The sequence below is a fragment of the Suricata suricatta genome, chromosome 8, assembly GCF_006229205.1.
Source record: "Suricata suricatta isolate VVHF042 chromosome 8, meerkat_22Aug2017_6uvM2_HiC, whole genome shotgun sequence".
Classification (NCBI taxonomy): domain Eukaryota; kingdom Metazoa; phylum Chordata; class Mammalia; order Carnivora; family Herpestidae; genus Suricata; species Suricata suricatta.
In genome coordinates, this window is record NC_043707.1 from 22,344,361 (window position 1) to 22,352,894 (window position 8,534).

An 8,534-nucleotide genomic window follows, 5' to 3' on the forward strand; every position below is an offset into this window, starting at 1 on the left:
CATAGACTCCAAGGACTCCAGTGGTCTCTTGTCTAAAATGAAGGCGTGTTATTTGTCTCTGCATATTATTGCTTACATTTATTTTATTTGAATTTTTTTCAGGGTTGCCATTGTGTTGTGTTATATCCCCAAATCACAAAAATGGATCAATGACTCAAAAATTTTTCTTTGAAGCATAAAAGTTGTGATTAAAAAAAAAAGTAAATTGCTGCAACTTAGAATAATATCATCAAAATCAATATTGAATGAGGTTCTAGTGCACCTTTAGTATAGGGATGTGTGAATGGTGGGATAAGTGGTTCTGAGTCAAAATTTAAATATATCTAGAATATATTATACCACTGAAACTGGATTTTATTGGATCACATATCTTTTTTCTCCTAGGATGTTGTCCATTATGAAACTGTCAAATGGCATAAAGCTATCAAAGCTTTTGTGTCATTTTCACACATGACATAATGACCTCTCAGATAAGGCAACAAATACTTCTTAGACTGACTACAACATATTGTTTCCCCATCCCAAGGCAATAATTTTATCATTAAATACAGAGAAGACAGCAAAACTACAGTGGCATAAATCAAAGTTGCTCTTAGAGCAAAGGTATGTACTAAGTCACATAATTTCCAAGATGCAGCAGCAGTGAAGTTAATGTCTATGCTGGAAGGTTGCTCTTGGCTGTAAGTAACAGGGGACAATCAAAAGCCTTCCCACATGAGGTCCAGATATAGTCATAATGACACTAAGATGCATCCATCTTGTGATGCTTTTTGTCTTAGACATCATTGCAAGATGGCTGCCATAGCTCCAGGCATTTTTATCGTTGGATAATAATGCCCAAAAGCAAGAGGAGGAGTTTTTGGAGGAGGTCATCAAGAGGACATGACCATTGGTTGGCCCTGGGTGTATAGAGGCTTCTCACACCCTGCTCTGTGTTGGGAATGTATACTCTGCCCACTATTCTCACAGTGGGAGCCATTTTGAATGACACAGCCCTAAAAGAGCAATGCATTATTGAGTCTATCTGGATGGTGCATGTGCCTGAACTTAGTTAAGGTCTCTATATAAACCTAAGATTCTGGTGGGTCAGTGTAAAGACCTACTTTTCTTGAAGCTGCCCAAGTCAAGCCTCTTATTTCCCTCACTAATAAGTGACCCTACTATCTACCAATCTGGAGTTGCCTGGCTCTTCCTGTCTGCCTCCAGTGTGGGAGCGTGTTCCAAATTTCATCCTGGGAATACCTGAGGTTGCAAACCAACAACTTGTTAGCCAGCCAGGAGACCTAAAAATGGGTCTTGGGGGTTGTTTCATGACCTTTTTGTGGGGAGGGATGAGCCATAGGTCACATCCTTGTGGACCACTGCAGGAGTACAGGGATGTCCCCTAAATGGTGACTGGTATGATGCTGTTGTTTGAGTAACTGTGCAGAGTGCACAGTTACTCAAACGGAAACACATGGCTGTGTAGTGGGCTGGCTTTTACTGTGAACTGGCCATTAATCCCCAACTAGAAGCTGAAATTTATGTTATAAAGTTGGAAGAAGAGCTGAGGTTAGAGAAAGATGGATAGGTTTCCATTACTCTTCTGACTTTGAGGGCTGGAAGACAGGGTACAAGTGCAGAATAATTAGTTGGACATCCTAGCATTCTTTGCAAACTAGGAGATGACAAGCTGCTATGCAGTAACATCCAAAGGCTTATGACAAAGCCTGAATGGGACATTAAGAGATGGAATACCTGGGGAAATGAGGAAAGTGAGGAGGAGGATGTGATGGTGGTTGGCAGTGAAATGAATGAAACACTTGGTGCTGTTTGACCCTTAATACACAGGAAAGTAAAAGCAGAGCAACAGGAGTCCCAGTCAGTGGGGCAGCCCCCAGTTCAGGAAACGTTCATGATGAGAGAATATACTCTCCCTGAGCTTATTAATATAACTGCCAAGTTCAGGGAAAGCCCAGGGAGAGTATCCTGGCATGGTTAGTGCAGCTATGGGATATGGTGGGTGATGGCATTTCTCTAACCAGGCAGGAGACAGAGAAAATGAGCAAAAACAACATACACCCAGCCTTCCAGCCATGCTGGCATGGTGCTCAGGTGTTTAAAGTTACTCGTTCCCTTAGAGATTGGATTATTCTAGCCTGCAGGGAGGCTTGGCCCAATGAGAGAGAATCTCCCTAGGCACGTGGGACCCTGGTAAACTATAGATCTACGAGGAGTTGTAACAAATTCTTATGGAGTTGGGAATGAACCAGTTTGTGAAAGCCCTGATGAGGTGACATTTACTGCAGGAACGAAAACCAAGATAACTCAGTCTACCCTCAGCACCTGCTATGGGACGCTGATATCCATGCTGAGCCCAGTCATAAGATGAGACATTTTGATGATGTTGGACAATCTATTGCTGATCTAGGGGAAACTGACAAAGCCTGGAAACAGGCTATGGGAAAGACCCAGGACAGAGAGGAACTCAAAAAGCCAAAAGACAATCCCAATATAACCATAAAGAGTCTGATAAAAATAATCCAGAAGCAAATGTGTTTTCATCTCACTGCTGCTAAGACTATACCTGAAAAGAGAGAGTGGAAACCTCGGGAAACCTCATAACTGTGCCTTAAAACCTGAACACCAGTTAATACCTGTTCCACCTGCCCCTACCATCCTTGAAGTCCTGCCTGCTCTGGTAGAGTCCTCAGGAATATTCTCCTATTCAGGGTTGGTGCCTCCTATTCCCCAGGTATAGGAATCAGGCCAAGACTGTCTCTAGGTCAGAGCCATTGGAGGCAACTGGAGACCTCATGTTGAGTTTACAATAGTTCCCCAGAAATAAACAAAAAATGATGGTTCTAGTTGGTACTAGAGCTAAATGTATTTTGTTACATGGTAACCTTCAGGAGTTTTCTGCCCCACCTCAGCACCATTGACAGATACAGAGGACAAATCATTATGATCAGAAAGGTCTCCTTCACAACACAAGTTGGACATTTTCCTCCATGAAAACATGGGGTTTAAACTCTTGTTAGTACCAGAAAGCAGACTGGACATTAATATCTTACGAAGTCAAACTCTGCAAACCTCCATTAGTGAATTCTGCCTCAAGATTAGAATAATCAAACCAATGCTGAGGGGAAATACCAATTAGGAAACAGTAAGTTTTCTGTTCCCTTAAAGAACAGTCATTGTTACTTAAAGAATGATAACTGTTGATGACTTTTTGGGGAGATGGTGGCAGAGGGGGATCCTCAGCTTACCTCAACCCACAGACACACCTACACAGTAGCCACATCAGGGTAACCAACCCAGAAAAATGACCTAAAGACTAGAAGAACAGATTTTCTACAGTTAATCATAGAGAGGGGACCACATCAAAAAGCACAGGAGGGAGGAGATACCATCAGGAAACAAACTCCCCATGAGACTGACCACAAATGGAAGGGACACTACAAGCACAGAGAATATAGAGAAGCAGATACCATACCAGGCATCCCAGGTACAGGGGACTTGCACCGGGAAGACATGTCCCTATAACAAAGTAGGGCTCAACGTTGTAGGGTTTTTTTTTTCTTTTCAACCAGTGGGGCTTAACTCTGAGTACTTTAAAAAATCAGTGGGCTCTGGAGAGTCAGAAGGCAATAAGAACCTGAGTCCCAGTCTTTAAGGAGATAACAAACATATCAAAGAACCCCACTAAGATACAGCATAGAAGCACAGTTTGGAAAGTTCCTGAGGATACATGAAGGAGATTTGTTTGCTAATCTCAGAATGTGTGCTGGAGGGGCAGGGATCTTTAGACGACTTCCCCAGGAACAAAGAAGCTGCTGGATACCATTTACCTGTTGTCCTCCACAGCCTAAATAGCCAGACACTCTTGGGAATGACTCCAGACACTCTCCATTTACCTTGCTAACACCATGTTCCTTGCCCCCAAGTTGTCTTTGAGATCCATTCCATTCAGCCCACCCTAGTTGGCTGGAGGCCCTCCAAAGTGGCTCCTGCTATGTCTCATTGTGCAAGCAGTCCTTGCAGGAACTGATGCCACTCCAAAGTGACTGCCTTGGGAAGAGGGAACGACAACAATTTCAAATGCAGTCCTAGCAGCTGAACCCTAGAAATGACCGTACAGAGAGTGCCCTGATGATCAGTTCTTCTGTAGTTTCAGCAGATGCACTGGAGGCAGGCATATGATCTAATTGTCAGCCTGTCCACCAACAAAAACCCCTCATCAGACAGGACAGGGAAAGAGCCCTGCTGTTCAGGGTCACTGCATCCCCGGGAGATGGATTGGGGTCAGGCACCCATTCTGACTGTTGGCCTTGTCCACAAACAAAAACCTCTCAGGTGACAAGGCAGGGAGAGCCCCTGAATGTCAGTGCTACTGCAGCCCCAACATATGGACTGGGGGCAACATCTGGTCTGACTGCTGATACCTCACAACTACAAGGCTATGGAAGCCCCAGACTAATCACTTAACAGCATTGGATCCAAAGTCAGTCCACAATAGGCAGAGTGGGCCATTGCAGCCAAGTGGACTGAGGCAAATGAGGCTCAGTCACAGCACCAGGAATACACAACCCATATAGGAGACAACCCTGAAGTTCCTGGATCTTATGAACAGGAGACAGTGTGTGACAGAGCACTACAGGATCTCTTCTTCTTCATAAGGCCACTACTTTGTTTATTTATTAAGCTTATTTTGAGAGAGACAGAAACAGGGTAAATGGGGGAGGGGCAGAGGGTGAGAGAGAGACAGAGAGAATCTCAAGCAAGCTTTGTGCTGTCAGTGCAGAGCTTGATGTGGGGCTCAAAGTCATGAAACTGTGAGATCATGACCTGAACTGAAGGCAAGAGTTGGATGCTTAACCCACTGAGCCATCCAGGTGCCCCATAAGGTCACTACACTTAAGACCTAGAGACATAATTGACTTTTTTCATATATAGAAACAAGCACAGAGAGTTAGATAAAATAAGGAGACAGAGGAATATGTCCCAAATGAAAGAACAAAATAAGAGCACAGCAAAAGAGCTAAATGAAATGGAGACAAGTAATATGCCTGGTAAAAAATTCAAAGTAATGGTCATAAAGATACTTACTGAACTTGAGAAAAGAGTGGAGTATCTCAGTGAGAATGTCAATAGAGTTAGAAAATATAAAAAAGAGCCAATCCGAGATGAAGAAGAACTCAATACTGAAATTAAAAATATACTAGAGGGTTGAGGAGTTAAGATGGCAGAGTAGTAGGAAGACTCTACGCTTTTCTTATCCCTTGAGCACAGCTAGAAAAATATTAAATAAGTATGACTACTCAAGAAGTAGATATGAAGACTGACAGAACAGACTGCACGAGTAGAGGGAGAGAGGAGGCCACACTGTGGAAGCTAGGAGGTACAGAGACATGGTTTGGGGGATAAACAGATCTCAGGTATGATGGAGGGGAGGGAGCCCAGGTCACAGAGAGATCGAGGAGAGGAGAGAGACAGAGATAGAGATAGAGATAGGGGAAAGAAGAGAGAGAGAGAGAGAGAGAGAGAGAGAGAGAGAGAGAGAGAAGAGCACAGGAGATTGCACAGGAAAACACTTCCCCAAAGTCATTGACTGTGAAAATGAGAGAGGCTAATTTTTGTGAATTTTTTCAACCAGTGAAACTCAAACACTGGAGTTTTAGAGGCCCATGGTATGGCTGATAAGAGCACTGAGATTGTTGCAGTGCTCCTGTAGAGAAGGCAGGCAAGTAACCGGGGCAGACAGCAGGATCAGAGGATCTCCTGAGATGCAGTGCGAGAGACTGTTCCCCTTCTTGGAGCACATCTGAGAGAGGTTGCATTGCCTTTCCAGGGATGAAGGAGCCAGTGAATGACATATCCACCGCTTAGCATAAGCATGGAGACATCATGCCAAGGGAAGCTAACTTGGACACTGGCCTCTTAGTGTCCTTTGTTTCAAATTCTATGTTCCTGAGCTCTGGTGTGACTGCTTTTCTGGGTGAAATCTGTATCAATCCCAGTGTGGTGAGACCATTCCTCAGAAGACCAGTGCAAGTTCTCACCACATCAGGTTCCTAAAGTTTGTAGTTTTAGCACTCATCCAGGCTGACTGGGATAAAGCCCAAAGTGCACTGTATTTCTTTAGGCAGGGAAGCAAATTGGACACAGTGTGTAAGGAGTGAAGTGAAAAACACTTAAGACACATGAGGGAAATTTATTCAGTCTTCTGAAAGGGCTTTCCTGACAGCACCAAGCACAAAATCCCCTCTCTGAGGACAAAGGAGCTAGACTGGCACCATTCCTTCCCCCTTTCTCCCACCACCTCCCTTCAGCATAATTTACTTTAGTAAACAGGACAGTGCCAACACTGGATGCCTAAATTGTTTACACTAAGACCCACCCCACCCCCACACTAATGCTTTTCATGGGCAAGTGAACCTGAAAACCAGCACAGTGGGCCCATTCCCCAGAAGACCAGCACAAATCTCCACATGTACCATCTTACTCACCATAAAGTTCTGCAAAGCTTAAGCTCTAGTGGAAATAACACATCAAATCTCTTTTAAGTTTTTAAAATGTTTTTATTTAATTTTAAGAGAGAGACAGCATGAACAGGGAAGGGTCAGAGAAAGAGGGTGACACAGAATCTGAAGACAGGCTCCAGGCTCTGAGCTAGCTGTCAACACAGAGCCCGACATGGGGCTCAAACCCATGAACCATGAGATCATGACCTGAGCCAAAGTCGGAAATCAAGTCTCTTTTAATAAACAGACCTAGTTAAAACTCACCACACTCTTGACAAGGCCCAAATACTTCCTATTGCTGGCAAAGAGAAACTGCAGAGAACTGACTCGAAGGATAGAGCACCCATAACACAGCAGCAGAGTGCTCATAGCATACACCAGAGACAATTACTGATGTACCTGGCTCTTGATCTTATGTGACCTTTTCTTCATAAAGCCATGATTCTCAGAAGCAGGAAACATAACAGGTTTTCCTAACACAGAGAAGAGGACAGAGACCTAGACAGAATGCCAAGAAAGAGGATCTCATCTCAAAGGAAAGAACAAGAAAAGGTCCCAGCCAGGGAGCTAATTGAACCAGATATAAATAATATGCCTGACCCAAAATTTAAAGCAAAATAACAAGGACACTATCTGGGCTTCAGAAAAGCATAGAAGACACCAGGGAGTCCCTTACTGCAGAGATAAGAGCTTAAAACCAATTAGACCAAAATGAAAAATGCAATAATCAAGATTCAAAACTGACTGGATACAATGACCACAAGGATGGAAGAAGCAGATAAATAAATAAGTGATTTAAAAGATAGAATTATGGGGAAAAATGAAGTTGATCAAAGGAGGGAAAGAAAAATCTTGGATCACCAAATCAGACAGGGAACTCAGTGACACCATGAAATGTAATAGCATTTGTATCAGAGGTGTCCCAGGAAAAGAAGAGAGCAAAGGGGGCAAAAGGTTTATTTGAGGAAATTATAGATGAAAACTTCCCTTATCTGGGAAGGAAACAGACTTCCAAATCCAGGGAGCACAGAGAACTCCCATCAAAATAAAAAAAAGCAGGTTAACACCAAGACTTATTGTAGTTAAAATTGCAAAATACAGAGATAAAGAAAAAATCCTAAAAGCAGCAAGAAAAAAGAAGCCCCTAATTTATAAGGGAAGATAGATAATGTTAACAGCAGATCTCTCCACAAAAATGTTGCAGGCCAGAAGGGAGTGATAGGATATATTCAACATGCTGAAAAAAATTTACAACCAGGGCGCCTGGGTGGCTGAGTCCGTTGAGGGTCAGACTTCAGCTCAGGTCATGATCTCACATTTGTGGGTTCGAGCCCCATGTCGGGCTCTGTGCTGACAGCTAGCTCAGAGCCTGAAGCCTCTTTGGATTTTGTATCTATCTCCCTCTCTCTCTGACCCTCCTCTGTTCACACTCTTACTCGCTCTCTCTCTCTCAAAAAGAAATAAAATATTTTTAAAAACTAATAATATTCTATCCACCAAGGTGATAATTCAGAATAGAAGGAGAGATAGGGTGCCTGGGTGACTCAGTCATTACACATCTGACTTTGGCTCAGGTCATAATTTCATGGTTAGTGAGTTTGAGTCCCATATTTAGTGACCTCCTGCCCCGCTTTGGGTGAGCATGAGCCCTGCTTCAGGTGAGCCCCACCCCCTCTCTCCCTCCTTTCTCTCTCTCTCTCTCTCTGCCCCTCCTGGGATTCTCTCTCTCTACCCCTTGCTCACTTGTGCCCCCCAACAACAAAAATGAACAGAAGGAAGGATAAAGAGTTTCCTAGACAAACAAAAACCAAAGAAGTTTGTGACCAGTTACCCAGTCCTTCAAGAAATATTAAAGGGGAGTATTTGAGTGGGAAAAAATACTAGAAAGAAGCAGAGAAAATCTCCAGAAACAACAAAACAAGCAATTAAATGGCACTAAATTAATATCTATCAATAATTACTCTGAATGGAAATGAATTAAATGCTCCAATCAGAAGGTATAAGATGTCATAATGGATTAAAAAAAAAAAA

General features: G+C 43.1%; 1 protein-coding gene across 1 annotated transcript in view; it reads left to right on the forward strand.

Annotated features, from left to right (window-relative positions):
- ITGAX (integrin subunit alpha X) overlaps positions 1-8,534 on the forward strand; it is an 89,042-nt gene that overhangs the window by 32,031 nt on the left and 48,477 nt on the right. The window lies entirely within an intron of this gene.